The following is a 22823-nucleotide window of genomic DNA, read 5'->3' as shown; positions in this document are numbered from 1 at the left end:
GCAGGCAGGTTGGTAAACTGACCAAGGCACAGTGGTACCGGTGGACATTCAAGTGGGGAGAGTAAAAAGGAATGTGGTACTGGTAGGGAACAGTACAGTCAGGAGCATAGATACGGTTCTCTGCAGCCTCGATCACGAGTCCAGAAGGCCGTGTTCCCTGCCCGGTGTCAGGGTTAAGGATATCGCCTCGCAGAATTTGCAGCATGACGGGGAGGATCCAGTTGTCGTGGTCCATGTAGGAACCAACGAATTAGGTAGAACTAGGAATGAGGTTCAGCCGAGGGAGTTTGAAGAGTTCGGGACCAAATTAAAAAGCAGAACCTCAAAAGTAATAATCTCTGGAATACTGCCTGAGCCATTACCTGAGCAAATTGACATAGGGTCAAACATATCAGAGCTTTAAATGCGTGGCTGAAAAAGTGGTGTGGGCGACAGGGGTTTAGATTCATGGGGCATTGGCACCAGTACCAGGAGTGAGAAAGGATCTTCGCCTGGAAGATCAGGAATTAGAATCAGGATGGAGATAAGAAACAATAAGGAGAAGAAAACACTGGTGGAAGCAGTTATTGGAGCCCCTTACAGGTGCTAAACCATTGCACAGAGTATTAATCAAGGAACAATAGGAGCTTGTAACAATGGTAATGTTATAATCGTGGGAGACTTTAATCTTCATGTAGACTGGACAAATCAAATTGGCAAAGGTCGTCCGGATGACGAGTTCATAGAATGCATTCGAGGCAGTTTCCTAGAAAAATGCTTCGTGGAACCAACCAGGGGATAGGCTATTTTGGATGTTGTTTTGTGTAATGAGTCTGGGTTAATTAGTAATCTCTTGGTAAAGGATCCTGTGGGGAAGAGTGATCATAATATGATCGAATTTCACATTGAGTTTCGAAGTGATATAATTCAGTCAGAAGCTAGAGTATTAAACTTAAATGAAGCCAATTCCATAGGAATGAGGGGGGAGTTGGAAACATAGAACCATAGAAAAGGTACAGCACAGAAGGGGGCCATTCGGCCCATCGTGTCTGCGCTGGATCGAAGAGCAACCAGATGCCGATTCCAATCCCACCTTCTAGCACCTGGTCCGTAGCCCTGTAGCTTACAGCAATTTAGGTGCAGGTCCAGTACTTTTTAAATGAGTTGAGGGTCCCTGCCTCGACAACCAATTCGTGCAGCGAATTCCATACACCCACCACCCTCTGGGTGAAAAAGTTTTTCCTCAAGTCACCTCTATTCCTTCCACCAATCAGCTTAAATCTATGCCCTCTAGTTATTGAACTCTCCGCTAGGGGAAACACGTACTTCCTGTCTGCTCTATCTGGGCCCTTCATAATTTTGTACACCTCAATCAAGTCTCCCCTCAGCCGCCTCTGCTCCAAGAAAAACAACCCCAGCCGATCCAATCTCTCCTCGTAGCTGCAATTTTCAAGCCCTGGCAACAGTCTTGTCAATCATCTGTGCACTCTCTCCAGAGCAATTACGTCCTTCCTGTAATGTGGTGACCAGAACTGCGCACAATACTCCAGCTGTGGCCTTACCAGCGTCTTTTTCAATTCCATTATTACATCCCTGCTTTTGTATTCTATACCTCGGCTAATAACGGAGACTATTCCGTAAGCCTTCTTCACAACCTTATCTAACTTTACTGCCACCTTCAGGGACGTGTGCACATGCACTCCAAGATCTCTCACTTCCTCTACCCCTCTCAATATATTCCCATTTACTGCGTATTTCCTTTTACGCTTTGCCCTCCCTAAGTGCATTACCTCAGACTTCTCCGGGTTGAACTTCATTTGCCACTTTTCGGCCCACTCCACCAACCCATTGATATCTTTTTGGAGTCTACAGCTATCCTCTTCACTATCAACTGCATTTGCCAATCATGTCGCCAACATTGAAGTCCAAATCATTAATATATGCCACAAACGGCAAGGGACCCAACACTGAACCCTCTGGCACACCACTGGAAACAGATTTCCATTCGTAAAGACATCCATCGATTTTTACCCTTTGTTACCTGTTACTGCGCCAAATTTGGATCCAATTCGCCACACCTCCCTGTATCCAATGGGCTTTTACCTTTCTGACCAGTCTGCCATGTGGGACCTTGTCAAATGCCTTACTAAAATCCATGCAGACAACATCCACTGCATTACCCTCATCATTCCTCCTTGTCATTTCCTCAAATCATTCAATCAGATTTGAAAGACATGACCTTCCCTGAACAAATCCATGCTGACTATCCCTGATTAAAACATGCCTTTCCAAGTGACAGTTTATCCTATCTCTCAGTATTGATTCTAATAGTTTGCCCACCACCGAGGTAAGACTGATTGGCCTATAATTGTTCGGCCTTTCCCTCGTACATTTTTAAACAATGGTACTACGTTTGCAGTCTTCCAGTCCTCCGGTACCTCCCCTGTATCTAGTGAGGATTGGAAAATGATCCTCAGAGCATCCGCTGTTTCCTCCCTGGCTTCCGTTAATAGCCTGGGAAACAATCCATCCAGCCCTGGTGACTTGTCAACTTTCAAGGATTCCAGTCCCTCTAGTACTTCCTTTCTCGTTACGTTTACCTTATCCAATATTTCCCACCTCTCCTCTTTAATTACTATGTCCGGATCATCACTTTCCTTTGTGAATACGGAGAAAAAATAATCATTTAAAACACTACCCACATTCTCTGCTTCTTCACACAAGCTACCCTTATCATCCCTGATAGATGCCACCTTTTCCTTAGCTAGTCTCTTGTTCTTAATGTATTGATAAAACATCTTTGGGTTTTCTTTAATATTACTAGCTAATATTTTCTCATGCCCTCTCTTTGCTTTCCTCATTTCCTTTTTAACGTCATCCCTGTACTTTCTATACTCCGCTAGGCTTTCTGCAGTACTTAATTTGCTGTGAGTCATAAGCTTTCTTTTTCTGTTTTATCTTGCCCTGTATACTTCTAGACAACCAGGGGGCTCTAAATTTGGCAGTGCCACCCTTTTTCTTTGAGGGGACGTGTCTCCATGTGCCCGTAGAATTTCACTTTTTAGTGCCTCCCCTGGCTTGCCAGTGATTTCTCCTCAATTAGTTATGTCCAGTCCACTTCTGCCAAATCACCTCTTAGTTCTGTAAAATTTGCCTTCCCCCAAATTAAAACGTTTACTCCTAATTTAACTCTGTCCTTTTCCATAATAATGCTAAAACTGACTGAATTGTGGTCAACAACCCCATATGGTCACCCGCTGTCAATTCACCCACTTTCCCATCTTCATTTCCCAGGACTAAATCTGGAATTGCATCCCCTCTTGTTAGGCTTTTCACGTATTGGCTAAAAAAAGTTCTCCTGGACACTGATCAATAATTTTGCGCCCTCTGTGCCCCTCACACTGTTTGAATCCCACTTGATGTTCGGGTAGTTGAAGTCCCCCACTATTATTGCCCTCTTATTTTTGCAGTCAGAAATTTGCCCACATATTTGTTCTTCTATCTCCCTTTCGCTATTCGGGGGTCTATAGTATACGCCTAGTAGTGTGACTGCCCCTTTTTTATTTCTTAGCTCAACCCATATGGCCTCGATTGATGATCCATTTAGCATATCATCCCTTCTCACAAGTGTAATTGATTCTTTAACCAATAATGCTAACGCCCCTCCCATTTTATCACACACTCTATACTGCCATAAAAAAACTCTGTTTCCAGGGACATTGAGCTGACAATTATCCCGCTCTTTAAGCCCGGTTTCCATTATAGCAATGATATCATGCTGCCGTGTGTATATCTGTGCCCTTAGCTCATATGTTTTGTTTGTAATATTCCTTGCATTGAAGTATACACCCTTCAACCCCGTCAATTTCCTCTGCTGAACACGAATTAACCTTTGCTTCTTTTGTCTTTCTGAGTTGCTAACTACGTCACTGTTAGGGTAAAATTTGGGCTGTTGGGTTAAAGGCAAAGATGAAGTGACTATTGTGTGCATGGCTGCGGTCATTGCCCCAAGACCACACTGAAATGCGCTTTGTGCAGACCAGACTAACCCTAATTAAAAGCTTAAACATAACACGTGCCTACTAACAAATTGGACTCTACTAAACAAAATGGATTCTGTGACTGTGGGAAAGACAGTTAAAGTGCAGAGTTTGTATATTCCGAAAACTGACTTACAGTCTGGGAATACAAAAGACATTTCACAACGAGCTGATAAAAACTACAGAACCAGACTGAATAGACAAAGACCATACTGTCTTAAGGTGAGAACAGTTGTTTTAATATGATTGGAGGTCCGTGGTTGCTGTGCTAATGTATACACTAATAAAGACTAATGATGTAATAGCTACTGAAAATCTGTATTTCAAAGGTATAAAAAAGCATGACAACCATTTTGAAGTTGAGAAGTTAGTTGCGAACGCTGCGGAGCGTCCAGTTCTTCTCCCAAAGTACTTTGTCCAATAAACTGCATGTTGAATCTTTAAGTCTGACTCCGAGTGGTGATTTTCCCACAACAAATTGGCGTAGTCGGCAGGATCTCACTGCTGGTGAGCTGATCAGTTGGCCTCTATCAGCGAACTGGAGTAGAGATTATTGAACTGTGGGAGTCAGACTGAGCCAACAGTGCAGTTAAAAACGTGGGGTAAGTTAAGAGAATTCATGGGACTGTTGGGTATAAACAGGAACTGGTTGCTTGTGCTGATCCGGTATCAAACTCTGTAGTGGCGAACAAACGCAGAGATTAGAGCATAAGTTAGAGCTTAAGTTAATTTACGATGTGTACTATCTGATCATATTTACCTGGAGCCGAACTCCATGCGAGGAAGCACATTACCAAACCGGTAATTGTGGCCGTGAGTATTTAGTTGCAACTGAAAGTAAAATCTGGAGTGGAGTTCGGGCTGGGATTTCAGAAAGTTTCAGAAAGTTTGGGAGGAAAAAGTAAGTCTGGTGAGACCGGCAGTGCCCGGTGATTAGAGGTCGGCAGTGCCCGACAAGACCGACAGTGATCGATGATTAGATCCGGCTGAGTTCCGGGGCCAGGATCCGAAAGTTTGAGAGAAAAGAAAATCCGGTGAGAGACCGGAACCCGAAAGATTGAGAGAAAAGAAAATCCGGTGAGAGACCGGAACCCGAAAGATTGAGAGAAAAGAAAACCCGGTGGGTGGACCGGGACCCGAAGGATATAGCGAGATCAGGACACAGCAATTAAAGATGACAAGTGAACAACCTAGATGGGGACCTGCGGGTTCCCTTATTGAGAAGAATATGACAGACAGACGCTCGTTGATTAAGCAGATGCAAAAGGATGGTTGAGATATTTCTCAGACCTTAGAACAACAGAGAAAGTGGATAGATGGGGAAAAGAAGGATAGAACAAAAAAGGCAGGAGTATTACTAGTCCACCAACGAGCTGGACTAATAGGACAAATAGGCACCTCCTCTAGAAAGTGGAGCGAAGATAAGGATAAAATAAGGGAATTCGAAAAAAAAATCAATTAAAATGTTTAAAAGACAGAGACCCGGAAAAGAAAGGGTGTACTGTCTCTTTAAAAAGCCTGTCCTGATCGTGAGTGTTTTTTTTCGGTGTTGTGGGCCACGCCCCCTTCTTACTGCGTCTTACGTGTTTTCTTCTTTTGTGTGTGTTTTGTCTTGTGTTTAATTCTGAGATTGCTGAATTAAAATTGGAGTTATTGAGGTTAAGTCACCTATTAAATCCTGATTCTTATAAAATGTGAGCATGTCAAATTCCAGACATGGGATCTTCTAAAAATTGGCATTTTGAATTTTTATCTTGTGATTGGCTGTGGTTAAAAAAAAAGGTTAAAAAAAATAACGGGACAGATATAAAAAAGCTATCTGGTATCACCGTGATCGGAAACGTTGGAAAGCTGGAACAGCTCGGAGAGTTGGTCACAATCATACCCACTAAATGTATGTAAAAAAAATGAATTGGAAAGCTATAGTTGTGTATGACGAGCAAATTTCAAAACTTACGAAGACTAACTATAAACTAAAATGTACGATGGGAGATGTTGTTTCCCGGTATGAATTTTTTTTAAAAAATAATTTATGTGAAAATTACGTTGACGTATGCTTAGAAAAGTTTAACCTTCCCAAGGACACCGATATCGGTTTCCAATTCACCAAGACAAAATGAGGTTTTAATTGTAAAGAAAGATAAAGTGCAGATTTAAAGAATTACAAGTTACAATTGCAGGATGATCTCTAGTTATAATTTAAACTGATCTTCGAAGCATTTTGTGCTATTGTGATTGATTAAACACTATGATTAAAATAAATCTCAAAAAATAGTGTGAGAAAGATAAAGTGAAAGCAATCCACAAATGTGAGAAGTGAAAAAAAAATTCAGTCAAAGCTGTGTGAAGTTAATTTTAACCCCTTCCATCCCAAGAAGCCAGACTGTCGTGCCAAGCAGTTCAAACAGATAGAAATGACCCAACCCAGTCGGTTGAGAACTGTCTGAGGCTTGCCCAGAACACAGGTTGAACATGAGGTAACAATTGGTATAGGTTATATTATTAAAGTTGACCCAATTACTCGGAAATGCCAAAGGCACCCAGACAATGCTACAGTGGAAAAATTTGATAAGAAAGGAATGTAAAACAAATCATATGAAGAGAAAGCATAGGTTAGACAATTGGAAGTCCATTACTTGAGCTATGTACTGACAGAGCGTACTAAACGCCTATCAGTTTTACCCCGCCACAGTATGATAAGGAACTTCGACAAGTTCGGGGGCTATTCACGAATAATAGATAGAATACAAATCTGACCATCGAGGGGAGACGTTCCCTGACAAATTATATAACTCGCATTGAGAATGCTAAGAAAATTCAACAATTATCTCAACACCTCCTAACTCAAGTGTTAAAACAAAGCGAGACATGGAATAGAGGTGGACATCGTAAAAGAGATAGACAAATATGGAGACCTAAAGGTCTGTGATAAGTCATTGATTTGGACATCTTGAAAACACGGGGATTAGGACTTGGAGTTGGGAATTCCAGTCTGCAGTCCTACGTACATCTGAATGTGGGAGAGGCAGTGTTTATTTCAGACAGGCTGCGTGCTCGAGAGAGAGAGAGAGAGAGAGAAAGAGACAAGGCAATTTCTCTCTCCTGTTTTGTTTTCTCATTTGGTTTCGGGTAAAGGGATTATTCCTTTGGACAAAATAAATAATAAATGAAGATTTGACAAATTAACCCCTTGGGCTCTCAAGAAGAGCCGCAATGGATTTTCTGTGTTTCTTTCAAAACAGGTGACCCTGTTTTTTGGGACCACATGAGTGTTGATGTTGCAGGATTACCAAGAGTAATTACAAAGTTACGATGCAACCTTTGCTGGACAAATTTGGTGCATGAAACGATCCAGTGATGTTAAAGATTTAAGACTTTAGCTGCAGACATCAGCAGATACCAAATGTCACAGCGTGGTGATATCAACCTGATTCACTTCCTTTGAAAACATTTTGATTTGTTTTGTTTTAACCCATTTATTGTCTTCTGAGACAGAGTGCTCGAGGTGGGAAAATATGGGAGTTACATCCAAAAAAAAAATTATGAGTACTTCATCTCTACTATAAAACCACAAAGCCTGGACATAATTTGTTTCTGAAATTGGAATTGATAACAAAAATTTATATGAGGAGAAAAATTCACTGGTAATTTCAGGGGATAATCAAATTATATATTAAAATAAAAGAAGTCCAGTCTAAATGGTTCCTATTGAATGCTGTGTATCAAGAATTCTTTTCGGGAGGGAAGAAAATTTTACATTCACAAGTCCTGTCAGTCCAACAATACTGCTCTCAAGTTGGGATAATTGTGAAATGATAGAAGGGACTCGGGCACAATGTAGTGGGATATTTTGGGAAATGAAAAGCGGTTCAAGAAGAAATTACGTAAAATAAATAAATTTTGGGATATTGGAGCTAACTGTAAATATTGTATCGGACAGTAACATTGATTTGGCAATATTAGATCAAAAGGTCAGAGATTTAGGGCCTCGCATTAAATATATATTTAAAAATAAATGAAAATACAGATAAGGAATTGTCTAAGGATCAAATACTGATCATACATTTGCACAGGATAGCTACAGTGCTAGAAACACATGCCCGAACGATTAATAAATTAATAAAAGACGAATATAATGTATCTTAGCAGGCGGCTGCTAATAACATCTGCAGTACATATGGTAACTGGATTGTGGAACAGACACGAGAGAACCTAGCCCAGATACAGGCAGGGGAAGTACCCTTATGAATAACGAATCAACAAACTGAGGGTGAGCCTGACCTGTGGGCATGATGGAGCTGGTACCTCCAACCGGCTGTTACCAAACAAGAACATCACCCCTTGCCAATTCAGGGCAATGGAGCGAGTGTACCCCACTCAAGTGGAGTGTAAACCTGACGGAGGAGGGCTCCTAGGGTTGGTACTAGTAATACTGGTGATGGCACCCGAAACCCAGGGACGAGAGGTGTAACAAGAATATTGGGGTAATGAAGGACGGAATGCACATATCCCATCACAATATGTTACAATATGCTGAAAAAAAAAATTAAAGGGAATTTGGCTGGAACAAAATTGAAGGGATGTGTTACTTGACATGCTGTGACTGTATGTCCACATAGTGTTGGACACAGCCCAGAAGCACAGGGTGAGATAATTTACAACAGAAATGCGTATGTGCCGCCCCAACAGCCGAATAGCATAAAGATAGGGCACTTTGCACCCAAAATCTGTAACATTTAACCTGTGAGTTACGGGTTAGGCATACGCACAGAACATCACAGAAGATAAATACCCGAAAGGCTGTGTATTAAGTGTCGGACCAATGTTCCATGGACTTTATCGGTATTGGTCTCAATGATTATTAAGCCATAATCATGACCAAAAGGGGGGTCTGTTACGGTAAAATTTGGGCTGTTGGGTTAAAGGCAAAGATGAAGTGACTATTGTGTGCATGGCTGCGGTCATTGCCCCAAGAGCACACTGAAATGCGCTTTGTGCAGACCAGACTAACCCTAATTAAAAGCTTAAACATAACACGTGCCTACTAACAAAATGGACTCAACTAAACAAAATGGATTCTGTGACTGTGGGAAAGGCAGTTAAAGTGCTGAGTTTGTATATTCCGAAAACTGACTTACAGTCTGGGAATACAAAAGACATTTCACAACGAGCTGATAAAAACTACAGAACCAGACTGAATAGACAAAGACCATACTGTCTTAAGGTGATAACAGTTGTTTTAATATGATTGGAGTTCCGTGGTTGCTGTGCTAATGTATACACTAATAAAGACTAATGATGTAATAGCTACTGAAAATCTGTATTTCAACGGTATAAAAAAGCATGACAACCATTTTGAAGTTGAGAAGGTAGTTGCGAACGCTGCGGAGCGTCCAGTTCTTCTCCCAAAGTACTTTGTCCAATAAACTGCATGTTGAATCTTTAAGTCTGACTCCGAGTGGTGATTTTCCCACAACAGTCACTAACTGCTTTTCTACTTCCCGTTTCCTGTTCTGAATTTGTCCGATCTGTACCTGACCTTTGGTTCCCATCCCCCTGCCATACTAGTTTTAATCCTCCACAACAGAACTAGCTAATGACCCCGCGAGGATATTGGTCCCTGTTCTGCTGGGGTGCAACCCGTCCAGCTTGTACAGGTCCCGCCTTTCCCAGAATCGTTCCCAATGCCTCAGGAATTTAAACCCCTCCCTCCAACACCATCTTTCAAGCCGTGCATTCATCTGGTCTATTCTCCTATTTCTGCTCTCGCTAGCACGTAGCACTGGGAGTAATCCTGAGATTACGACCTTAGAGGTCCTGCTTTTTAATGTATTTCCTAACTCCATATATTCTGCTTGCAGGACCTCATCCTTTTTAAAAAAAAAACGTTTTTGTTGGTACCGATATGGACCACGACCTCTGGCTGTTCACCCTCCCCCTTCAGAATGTCCTGCAGCCGCTCCGCGACACCCTTGACCCTCGCACCAGGGAGGTGACATACCATCCTGGAGTCACGTCTGCGGCCGCAGAAACGCCTATCTGTTCCCCTTACGATGGAATCCCCAATCACTCTTGCTCTCCCATTCTTTTTCCTCCCCTTTTGTGCAGCTGAGTCACTGGTGTTGACCCGGTCTTGGCTCTTGATGCATTCCCCTGATAAGCCATCTCCTCAAACAATATCGAAAGCGGAATATCTGTTTGAAAGAGAGATGGCCACAGGGTCTCCTGCTCTAATTGCCTCGTCCTTTTACTCTGCCTTGCGCTCACCCATTTCCTTTCTGACTGCGTAATCTTTATCTGCAGTGTGACGACCTCACTGAACGTGCTATCCACGATAATCTCACATCACGGATGCTCCACAGTGAATCCACCCGCAGCCCCAGCTCCGAAATGCGGTTAGAAAGTCGCTGCAGCTGGACATACTCCCTGCACAGATGGTCGCCAGGGACACCGGTAGTGCACATGACTTCCCACATAGCGCAGGAGCATATCACGTGTGCGAGCTCTGCTCGTTAAGCTCGTTAGTTATTGAGTTTACTCCTTTAAATTACTCCTAATTTAGAGAATGTTAACTACACTAGGGACCTTGATTCACTTGCTATAACTAAATTAAGTTGCGTTTTTTAAAGTTTAGTTTTACGCAATGAGTTACTTCGCCCACAGTGCGAAGAAAGAAGAATACAGAAAAGATTCTCACCACCAACCACCGACCTGCCTTACCTGCGACGTCACACTGCAGTTTTGTGTTGTTGTTGCTGTGGCCCGCTCTCGGTTCGCTCCTCTCCGCTCTGATGACTAATCAAATGCACCTCACCCCTGACTGCACCAAATCGTCAATTATAGACTCTGTCGAAACCAAACTCCGTCGATGGCGATGGCTGTTGCTTCTCCATGCTCCCTCATTCCCGTGCATTAGGAAAACCTTTCTTAATTTATGCTCGCTAGAATACCAGTCACCTGAGTGAGCCCAGCTGACAGTAGATTACCAGTTCTAACAAGTCACCTAATTAACTAGGTGACCAACTGTCACTTCAAGCTGCTTGTTTACCACTAACTGAAAACTGCAAGTTAAGATTAAATTTAAGGTAAATGCTTGATGCCAAACTTAATGAAATTTTAGATGAAGGTCAACCCTTAAAAATCCCCTCACTCACCAAATTCCCAATCACAGACTCTGTCGAAACCAGACTCCGTCGATAGCCGTTACCCCGTGCTCTCTGATTGATACAACTCACGTGAGTCTCATCGGGTGCAGCCTGCGGTGAATGTCTCAGTCCTTCCCGTCTGGAGAGAAAGCTTCTTGTCCAATGATTGATTAGAAAGGAGAAATAAGGTGCACAGAGGACTGGGAGAGACAAGTAGCATTAGAATAAAGAATAGTTCAGAAATAGCAGGGACCAGGCAGGGGGCAAATGTGGGGCAGTCTTTGATGACATTGGAATGCATGTCCATAAATGGGCGTAGCTTGGGAAATAATGTCGGTGAGCTGCAGGCTCAAGTCCAGATGGCACTATGATATAGTGGCAATAACAGAGACCTGGCTCAAGGTGGGGGAGGATTGGGAAGGGGACGTACTTAATATTCCTGGCTAGAAGGTATTCAGGAAAGATAGGGAAGGAAAGAAGGGAGAGGGTGGCAGTATTAATCAAATAAACTATTATAGCACTGGAAAGGGATGATGTCGTTGATGCGGCCAAAGACAGAATCTATTATCTGGTGCAGAAACTTAAATCCGGGACAAAATAAATTGGCACTTGGAAAAGTATGGCCCAACAAATGAAAGTCGGGACGGATTTGTGGAAGTAAAATCGCGTTTGACTAAATTGATTGAATTCATTGATGAAGTAACGTAAGGATTGATGAGAGTAGTGCGGTTGATGTGTATGTGGATTTTCTAAAGGCATTTGATAAAGTACCACTTGTTAGCAAAATCAGAGCCCATGGCATTAAATAGACAGTGGCAGCGTGGATATAAAATTCGCTAAGGTACATAAAGCAGAGAATAATGGTAAAGAGTTGTTTTTCAGACAGGAGAGAAGTAAACAGTGGTGATCCCCAGGAGTCAGCATGAGGACCATTGCTCTTTTTGATATATGTTAATGACCTGGGCTTGGGTATAGAGGGTATAATTTCAAAGTTTGCCGATTACACGAAACTCGGAAATGTAGTGAACAATGTGGAGGATAGTAACGGACTTCAGGAGGACACAGACAGACTTCTGAAATGGGAGGACACACGGCAGATGAAATTTAATGCAGAGAAGTGTGAAATGATGCATGTTGGTACGAAGAATGAGGAGAGGCAATATAATGTAAATGGTACAATTGTAAAGGGGGTGCAGGAACAGAGAGATTTGTGGGGGTGCACACACACAAATCTTTGAAGGTGGCAGGACATGTTGAGAAGTCGGTTAAAAAGCCTATTTGATCCTGGGATTTATTAAGCATGGAAGTTATGCTAAATCTTTGTAAAATAATGGTTAGACCTCAGCTGGAGTATTGTGTTCAATTCTGGGCACCATGCTTTAGGAAAGGATGTCAAGGTCTCAGAGAGGGTGTCGAAGAGATTTACCAAATTAGTGCCAGGGATGAGGGACTTCAGTTTCGTGGGGAGATGGAGAAGCTGGCGTTGTTCTCCTTGGAACAGAGAAGGTTAAGGGGAGATTTGAGAGAGGTGTTCAAAATCATGAACGGTTTTGACAGAGTAAACAAGGGGAAACTATTTCCAGTTGCAGAACGGTCGGTTACCAGAGACACGGATTTAAGGTGATTGCCGAAAGAGCCAGAGGGGAGATGAGAAAACATTTTGTTTTTTACGCAGCGAGTTGCGATGCTCTGGAATGCACTGGAAGCAGATACAATGGTAACTTTCAAAAGAGAATTGAATAAATATTTCAAGGAAAAAAAATACAGGGCTATGGGGAAAGAGCGGTGCAGTGGAACTAATTGGTAACTCTTTAAGAGAGCTGGCATAGACACGATGGACCGAATGGCCTCCTCTTCTGCTGTACCTACTATAATACTGTGATACAATGATTCCTCCTCCCAAAATTAATCTTTCTTGATCTACTCGTTGCGATATTTTGACAAACATATCCTAAGGGTAGAGGGAGAGAGAGAAAAGGAATTGATTAAGAAACAAAGCAAGGTATTAAAAACAAAGAGAAAGAGCCCAGGGCTCCCTCACCCTCACTCTCTCCGTTACTCGGGCAATCTCTCAGCCACAACATTGACAAACAAATCCCATTTACAAACCAGAAGATCTACAGGGGATAGCGAAAAGTTGGGAGAGACAGAAAGATACTTAGGACAGACTGAAGAGCACAGGCTGACTGAGAAATTCTCCCCACCCCCCGAGAGAAAGGGGAAAGGGTTTGGGATGGGACACACCGCCCAGCCATCCTCTCCCATGTGAACTCCTTGCTTGAGCCTTTGACGTGTTGGGATGAATCGCAATCTACTCCCTTGGGTGCCTGTCCATTGTGATGTTAATCCATAGACAGCCCAGGCCAGGACTAGTTTGACCAGGAGACATGTTGGAATGAGGCACATTCAAATGACCTCGTTTGCTGATTTGAAACCATTACAGTCTGTCTACCCTCCCCCTGTGGCCCAAACACCACAGGATCCCATTGCAGCCTGTCACCACCTCCCAATGTGGCCCAAGAACCCCGGGTCCATTCACAACCTGTCTCCTCATTCCCCTGAGGCCCAAACACCACAGGGGCCCCTCGCACATCCCATACTGCCTGGCAACGATATTTAAAGAACTGAAGTTAAAAAGAATCTGCTCCAAAGACACTATTGATTCAGACTGGAATTGGTGTTGAAACAGGTTTTGTGTATTCTCCCATCTCTTCCTTTCTGTATTTTGTCATTTTGAAGTTTTTCAGACATTTTTTAACGATATCCCATCTGGTACTTTACGGCCTGTGTATATCTCAGTTTCAGCTCCTTTGCATGTACAGTGCACAGTGGGTAGAGGGGACGGTCACTCTGGTCTTGTAATGTGCAGATCATATGTGTCTCAGTGTCAGTTCATGAACATGTACTGTACACTGTGGGTAAAAGGAAATGATTCACTCCCATCTGGCACTGTACAGCCCATGTGTGCCTCAGCGTCAGCTCCTGTACATGTACAGCATACATAGGATAAACGTTGATGATTCATTCTTGTCCAGTACTATACAGCTCACGTGTGTCCCAGTTACCGCTCTCGTACATGTATAGTGCAAAGCTTATAAAATGGAACGATTCACTCCCGTCTTCTAATCTATGGATAGTGTGTGCCTCAGTTTCAGCTCCTGTATATGGACAGTACACCGAAAGAAAATGGGAATGGTTCACTCCTTACTGGCGAGTCGAATAACTAGGATGGCAGATCGGGCTTTAAACTAATGAAAGAGGGGGCAGGGTTCAGATAAGGGTAAATTGATAAGACTAAAGAGAATAGTCAAGGCTGGATATCAGAGTAGCGATTTTGGTAATAACAAGCAGAGTGTGTTCGGAAGGGACAGCGAGTTTAACAAAGGTAACACGGCTTTAGAATAGAATCACAGAAATTTACGGCAAATAGGAAGCCATTCGGTCCATCATGTCTGTGCCAACCGAAAAAGAGCTATCAGGATAATAATTCCACTTTCCGGCTCTTGGTCCGCAGCCTTTTAGCTTATGGCACTTCAAGTGCATTTCCAAGTACTTTTTAAATGCGATGAGGTTTCCAACTCGTCCAATCCTTCAGGCAGTGAGTTCCAGACTCCCAACACACTTTGGGTGAAAAACATTCTCCTCAACTGCTCTCTAATCTTTCTACCAATAACTTTAAGTCTATACCCCTGGTTATTGAGCTCTCTGCTAAGGGAAACAGGTCCTTCCTATCCACTCTCTCGAGGTCCCTCATAGTTTTGCTCACATCAATTAAATCTCCCAATAGCCTCCACTGTTCCAAAGAAAACAACCCCAGCCTATCCAATCATTCCTCAAAGCTAAAACTCTCCAGTCCTGGCAACATCCTTGTAAATCTCCTTTGTACCACCTCGAGTGCAATCTCATCTTTCCTATAAAGTGGTGACCAGAACTGTAGGCGGTACTCAAGCTGCGGCCTAACTACTGTTTTATAATCTTGAGCATAACCTCCCTGCTCTTACTTTCTATGTCTCTGCTAATAAAGGGAAGTATCCGGTATGTCGTCTTAACTGCCTTATCTACCTGTCCTGCTATCTTCAGGATCTGTGGACATGCACTCCAATGTCCCTCTGTCCCTCTTCACCTCTCAGTATCCTTCCATTTATTGTGTACTCCCTTGCCTTGTTTGCCTTCCCCAAATGCATTACCTCAGACGTCTCTGGATGGAATTCCATTTGCCACTTTTCTGCCAACCGGACCAGTCCATTGATGTCTTCCTGCAGTCTACAGGTTTCTTCCTCACTATGAACCACACGGCCAATTTTTGTTTCATCTAAAACTTCTTAATCATGCTGCCGACATTAAGTCTAAATCATTGATGTATACCAAAAAAGCAAGCGACCTAGTAATGAGCCCTGCGGAACCCCACTGGAAACAGCCTTCCAGTCACAAAAAGACCCGTCGACCATTGCCTTTTGCTCCCTTCCACTGAGCCAATTTTGGATCCAACTTCCCACTTTCCCTTGGATTCCATGGGCTTTTACTTTTATGAACAGTGTGACATGTGGAAACTTGTCAAAAGCCTTGCTAAAATCCATGTAGACTACTTCAAAAACACGACCCTCATCAACCTTCCTTGTTGCCTCCTCAAAAAATGCAATGAAGTTAGTCAGACAGATCTTCCATTACAAGTCCATGCCTACAGTCCTTGATTAATCCGTGCCTTTCTAAATGTCGATTTATGTATCCATCAGAATTTTTTCCAATAATTTGCCCACCACCGAGGTTATGGTGACTGGCCTATAATTACACGGTTTCTTCCCTGCTCCCTTTATAATCAATGGTGCAACGTCAGCAGCTCTCCAGTCCCACAGCACCACACCTGTAGCCAGAGAGGATTGGAAAATGATGGTCAGAGCCTCCGCTGTTTCGTCCTTAGTTTCTCTTAACAGCCTGGGATACATTTGATCCGGGCCTGGCGATTTACCTAATTTCAAAGATGCTAAACCCTTTAATATTTCCTTTATCACTATGTTTATCCCATCCAATGTTTCACAATCCTCCTCCTTAACTACAATGTCTGCATCGTCCCCCGGTTTTTGAAGACAGACGCAAAGTATTCCTTAAGAACCATACCCAGGTATTTTGCCGCCACACACAGGATACCTTTTTGGTGTCTAGTCGGCCGTAACCTTTCCTTAGTCATCCTCATGTTCTTTATGTATTTTTTAAACATCCTTGGGTTTTCCTTGATTTTACTTGACAATACATTTTTCCCGTGCCTTCCCTTTGCTTCCTTAATTTCCTTTCTAAATAGTTACTGCACTATCTGTACTCCTCTTGGCTTTCTTGCAGTGTTGAGCTCTCGTTATCTGACATGAGCTTCCATTTTTTGCCTTCACGTACCCTGTATGCTCTTTGACATCCAGGGGGCTCCAGGCTTGGGGGTGCCACCCTTTTACTTGGTGGGAACATGTTTGCTCTGAACCCTCCTTATCTCCCCCTTCAATGCCTCCCACTGCTCAGACACTTATTTACCTTCAAGTAGCTGTTTCCAGTCCACTTTTGCCAAATCATATCTCAGTTAAGTAAAATTGGCCTTTCCCCATTGAGAACTTTTTTTCCTGTTCCATCTTTGTCCTTATCCATAAATACGCTAAATCTAACTGAATTATGATCACTACCACGAAAATGCTCTCCCACTGATACTGCTTCCACCTGCCCAGCTTCATTCCCTAAAACGAAGTCCAGAACTGCCCCCTTTCTTGTCCAGCTTGCTACATACTGGGAAAAATAAGTTCTCCTGAATGCAATTTAAGAGTTCTGCCCCCTGTATACCTGTTGCACTGATTCCTCCCAGTTAATATTAGTGACTAAGGCCATATCAAGGAAAAATAGTAAAAAGTTAAAATTAAAGCCGCTATATCTGAATGCACGAAGCATTCGCAACAAGATAGATGAATTAATGGTGACCAAGGCTAGGAACTAAATATTCCAGGGCACTTGACTTTTCGACAAGAAATGCGAAATGGAAAAGGAGTGGGGGTGTGGGTGGGGGTGGGGGGTGCGAGGGGAGGTGGGGTGGTGGTAGTTCTGATAATAAAAGATGAGATGAAGTCAGTCGTGAGAAAGGACCTTAACTCAGAAAATCAGGATGTAGAATCAGTATTTTTAGAGCTAAGAAATTACAAGGGGCATAAAACACGGGTGGGCGTAGTTTCTCACACCTTAACAGTTATAGTATTATACAAAGTATGCATCTGCACATTGGAGGTGCATGTAACAAGGGCAATGCAATAATCGTGTCGAACTTTAACCCTCATATAGACTGGGAAAACCAAATTGGCAAACGTAATTTGGATGACTAGTTGATGGAATGCAATCAAGACAATTTTCTAGGACAATATATCGAGGGATCAACTAGGCGACAGGCTATTTTACATTTAGCATTGTGGAATGAGACAGTGTTAATTAGTATTCTTGTCGTAAAGTATCCTCTGGTGAAGAGTGATCATAATATGATAGAATTTCATATAGTGTTAGGACGTCGTGTATTTAAGTCCGAAACTATGGTCTTAAATTTAAACAAGAACAATTCTATAGGCATCACGGGTGAGTTGGCTAAGGTAGATTCGGAAAGAATATTGAAGAGCAATGGTGAATATTTAAAGAAATAATTCATAATCCTCAACGAATATACATTCCCTTGAGGAATGTAAATTCCACAGTAAAGTGATCCAAACGTGGCTAACTAGAAAAGTCAAGGGTAGTTTTCGATTAAAAGAAGAGGCTTACAATGTTGCCAAAAGACTAGTAAGCTTGAGGATTGGGAGGATTTTAGAAATCATCAAAGGATGACAATGAAATTGATGAAGAGGAAGAAAATTGAAAATGAGTGTAAACTAGCAAGATATATAAAAACAGATTGTAAAAGCTATTACAAGCATGCAAAAAGGATGAGATTGGCGAACGGAAACGTGGGTCCCTTAGAGGCAGAGACAGGATCGTGCATGAAGAGGAATAAAGAAATGGCAGAGACGTTAATCAAATACTTTTATCTGCCTTCACAGTAGAAGACACAAAAAACATAACGAAAATATTTGGGAATCAAGGCTCTAATGAGGGTGAAGAACTTAAATTAATTAAGATTAGTAAAGAAAAAGTACTGGAGAAGTTAATGGGGCTAAAAACCAACAGAACTCTTGGACCTGATGGCCCCTATATCCTAGCGTATTAACAGATATGGCTGCAGTGATAGTGGATGCATTGTTTTTGATCTGAAATCAGTTGTAGGAAAAATGCTGGATCCTATTATAAGGACCTAGTAATGGGGCACTTAGAAAATCATAAAATAATTCGGCAGCGTCAACACAGTTTTATGAAAGGTGTTTGAAAAATCGATTGGAGTTTTGTTAGGGTGTAACTAGCTGAGTAAATAAGGGGGAACCAATGAATGTATATTTCGATTTCCTAAAGGCATGCGATAAGGTGCCACATAAGAGGTAGTTACAGAAGATTAGGGCTCATGGGATTGGGGGTAATATATCAGCATGGATTGAGGATTGGTTTAACGGACAGAAAAGAGAGGGTCGGAATAAATTGGTCATTTTCGGGTGGCAGGTTGTAACTAGTGGGATGCCGCAAGGATCAGTGCATGGTCCTCAACTGTTTACAATATATATCAATGACTTAAATGAGGGCACCGAGTGTAATGTTTCCAAATTTGGTGATGATACAAAGCTAGGGGGTAAGTAAGCTGTGAGGAGGACGCTAAGAGACTGCAAAGGGATAGATAGCGGTTAAGTGAGTGGGCAAGAAGTTGGCAGCTGGAGAATAAGATGAAAAACAGTGAAATTATCCACTTTATAGGAAGAATAGAAAAACGGAATCGTTTTTAAAAGGCTAGAGACTGAGAAATGTTGATGTTCAGACGGATTTAGGTGTACTTGCACACGAACCACAGAAAATTATTATGCAGTCTCAGCAAACAATTTGGAAATGAAATGTTGTGTTAGTCTGTGTTGCAAGAGTTTCGGAGTATGAGAGTAAGGAAGACATGCTGCCATGATATAGGGTCTGGTGAGACCACATCTGGAGTACTGTGCACAGTTTTGTTCTCCTTATCTAAAGAAGGATATACTTGACTTAGAGTGGTGGAATAAAGGTTCACTGGATTAATTCCTGGGATGAAAAGGTTGTCCTATGAGGGGAGATTGTGTAGAATGGGCCTATAGTCTCTCGAGTTTAGAAGAGTGAAAGATGATCTCATTGAAACATAGAAGATTCATAGAGGGCTTGACAGGGTCGGTGCTGAGAGGCTGTTTCCCCTTTCTGGAGAGTCTAGAACTCGGGGTCATCGTCTCAAGATAAAGGGTCGGCCATTTAGGGCCAAGATATGGAAATATTTCTTCACTCAGAGGGTAGTGAATCTTTAGAATTCTCTGCCGCAGAGAGCTGAGGATGCTCCGTTGTTGACTGAGATCAATAGATTTTGGGGCACGAAGGGAATCAAGGGATATCGGGTTGGGGCGGGAAGGTGGAGTTGAGGTAGAAGATAAGCCATGATCTTATTGAATGGTGGAGTAAATTGAGGGGCCATACGGCCTACTCCTGCTCCTATTCTTATATTCTTATGTTCGTATGAGAGAGAGAGAGAAAGAGAAACAGAAATGTACCGGTGCAAACTTGGATCGGTGGATTGGTCGGGTCTGGCTTTCAGATTGGGTGATATGGGATGCAGTTTTGAGAAACCCTTATTCAATATTTTAAAACAAAACACAGTTTTGAAACACAACACGATCTGCATTTGTGTTTTACTTCTGCAACTTCTGACCTGGCAGATGCAATTTAATGCAGATAAGTGTGAAGTGATGCACTTTGAGAGGAACAACACGGAGAGGCCGCATAATCCAAATGGTACTATTTTGAGTGAGGTGAAAGAGCCGAGGGACTTCGGGGAGGCGGCGGGAGAAAATATTCATAAATCTTTGAAGGTGGCAGTGCAAGTTGATAAGTCGGCTAAGAAAGCAAATGGGATACTTGGCTTTTTAAATAGGGACATTGAATACAAAAACAAGGAAATCATGTTGGACATTTACAAAATACAGGTTATGTCTCAGCTTGGAGTGTTGTAGTCAATTCTGGGCACCACACTTCAGGAAGGATTCAAAGGTCTTGGAGCGGGTACAGATGAGATTTACAAACATACCAGGGGTGAGGGACTTCATTCATGTGAAGAGATTGGAGAAGCTGGGATTTTTCACCTTACAGCAGAGAAAGTTAAGGGGAGCTTTAATAGAGGTGTTTAAAATAATGAAGGTTATTGATAGAGCCAATAGGGAGAAATTGTTTCCTCTGGCAGGCGGGTCGGTATCCAGAGGTCATAGATTTAAAATAATTGGCAAAAGAATTAAAGCGGAAATGAGGAGAAATGTTTTCACACAGAGGGTTGTTAAGATCCATAACTCATTACCTGAAAGAGTAGTGAAAGCAGATTCGATACGAACTTTCAAAAGACGATTGGACATGTACTTCACAAGGATTAATTTGCAGGGTTATGGGGAAAAAGCTGGGGTGTAGGATTGAATGGGATAGCTCTTTGGAAGTGCCGGCACAGGCACGGCGGGCTAAATGGCCTCCTTCTGTGTTGTATGATTCTATCATTCAATGATTTTGTGTATTTCGTGGTCCTCTGTACAGTGTGTGTCTTTCCCAGTGAGGAGAGGTACTCTGTAAAAATGTCCCAGTGCTGTGTTAACACAAAATGGTGCCTAAGAACAAACTCAAAATTGAGGTCAGCACTTGAATCAAAATCGCTGTATTTACATTAAAATAAAATGTCTCTCTCAGTCTGTATCTCCTTCTCTGAACTCTACGGCCATGTGTGTCTCAGTGTCAGTTCCTGTACATGTAGGGTAGACATTAGGTAAAAGGGAACGATTCATTTCTGTCATCACTGTACATCTCCTCTCTGTCTCAGTGTCAGCCCCTGTACTGGAGCCGCACATAGCGGGTTAAAGGGATCGATTCACTCCCTGCTGGTAATATGTGTGTTGACCGGAGACACTACAAAGGCATGTCTGAGGGTTTCAGCAGCAGATGAGCAGGGCGGTGGGACGGTCATTATTACCGGCACGGAAGTCGGTGGGCTTTGCAATGGATAGGATAGGGGATCAGACGCACAGCTCGGGGTTGAATCTGACATCGAAGTTACGAACAGTCAGGATTAGCCTCAGAAAAAAGCCCGGGATGGGAATGCAATCAGTGCAAGGAAGTGGAGATCGTGAGACCATGTATCATGACTTTCGAATTGCAACTGTCTCATTTAAAACCGGATGTCGGCCTGACAACACAAAGACATTGGAAGGGTCAAGAGAGGTGTTGGTTTTGTCAGCATGCAGCTGAAGCTGATCCATCTCTGCGGACAATGTCACCAAAGGACAGCATGTAGATGAGGAAGAGGAGGGCGCCAAGGATTGAAACTTTAGAGACATCAGAGATTACAGTGATAGGGTGGGAAGAGAAGCTTCTCCTGCCTATGATCAGATAGGTGAGTGGAACCAAGCGAGGGTAGTTACAACCAAAGAGACCAGTGTCAGATGAATGAGGAGGTCACGGGTGAGTTTACAGCAGGTGTATGGGGAAATTTGCATGGCTATGGGGCAAGAGCAGGGGCATGCGATTAATTGGACATCTCTTTCAAAGAGCCAGCACAGGGACGATAGGTCGAATGGCCTTCTGTGCATTATGATTCTATCATTTTATATGTCGGGGTGGGTGGGGGGGGGGGGGGGGGGGGCGGAGGGGAGTGCGGATGACTGGGCCATGGAAGGATTTAAACTCAAGACTGAGAATTTCAACTGTAAGGCGATGTGGAACTGAGAGACAGTGAGGTTCAGTGATGGCAAACAGGACCTGGTACACGTCCTAAGATGGAGAATGGGTGCCCGGCCAGAAGTGAACTGGAGGAATGGAGTCTGGAGGGGACAGAGGCATGGATGAGGGTTTCAATGGCAATGGGCTGAGGAAGGAATAAAGGCGGGTGAGAGAAGCACGGGGCTCAAATCGGGTCATGAGCTTCACTCAGTTACACGGGACCAATGTTAGGGAGCCATGAACCACATGTAGAATAAACGGGGAAACATCTGCAATAAAGCAACGGAGAGAGGAATGGAAATGAAGCTCGTTCAGTGTCCGACCCCTAATATCACCCACTGTCATTTCTCGGCTAAAATACTGAACCTGCCAGTTAATTCTGTCAGAGACTCAAAATTAATATTTTAACTGGGAAACTGCAGGAACAGATTGAAATGGGTCTGCTGTGTCCGTGGATTCAGTGTAAACTGCGGTGAAATTGGTTTAAATTGAAATGAATAGGTAAGAATGAATATGGTGAACACAATTAGATGAAGACTGTAAATGAAGCAGCTCATTATTGTTGGATCAGTCCTGAATGAGCACAGCTTGTAACTTTATTCCTGAGAGAGATCTGCTTTATTAATGTCCTTGACTTTCAAATGTTTCTCTTATAACCACGTCATTATTTACACCGGAGTCAAAGCAGCTGATTTAATGTGTTTGTTCAAATGACTGTAACTGTAAAGCAATGATCAGGGGTATAACCGTGTCAGTGGAGAATTATTCCCTCTATATATCAGGGATCGGTGGAATGAATCAGCTC

Source organism: Heptranchias perlo, unplaced genomic scaffold, assembly GCF_035084215.1.
Source record: "Heptranchias perlo isolate sHepPer1 unplaced genomic scaffold, sHepPer1.hap1 HAP1_SCAFFOLD_43, whole genome shotgun sequence".
In the NCBI taxonomy this organism is placed as follows: domain Eukaryota; kingdom Metazoa; phylum Chordata; class Chondrichthyes; order Hexanchiformes; family Hexanchidae; genus Heptranchias; species Heptranchias perlo.
The sequence above is the reverse complement of the archived record's forward strand: the minus strand, read 5'-3'. Positions refer to the sequence as shown.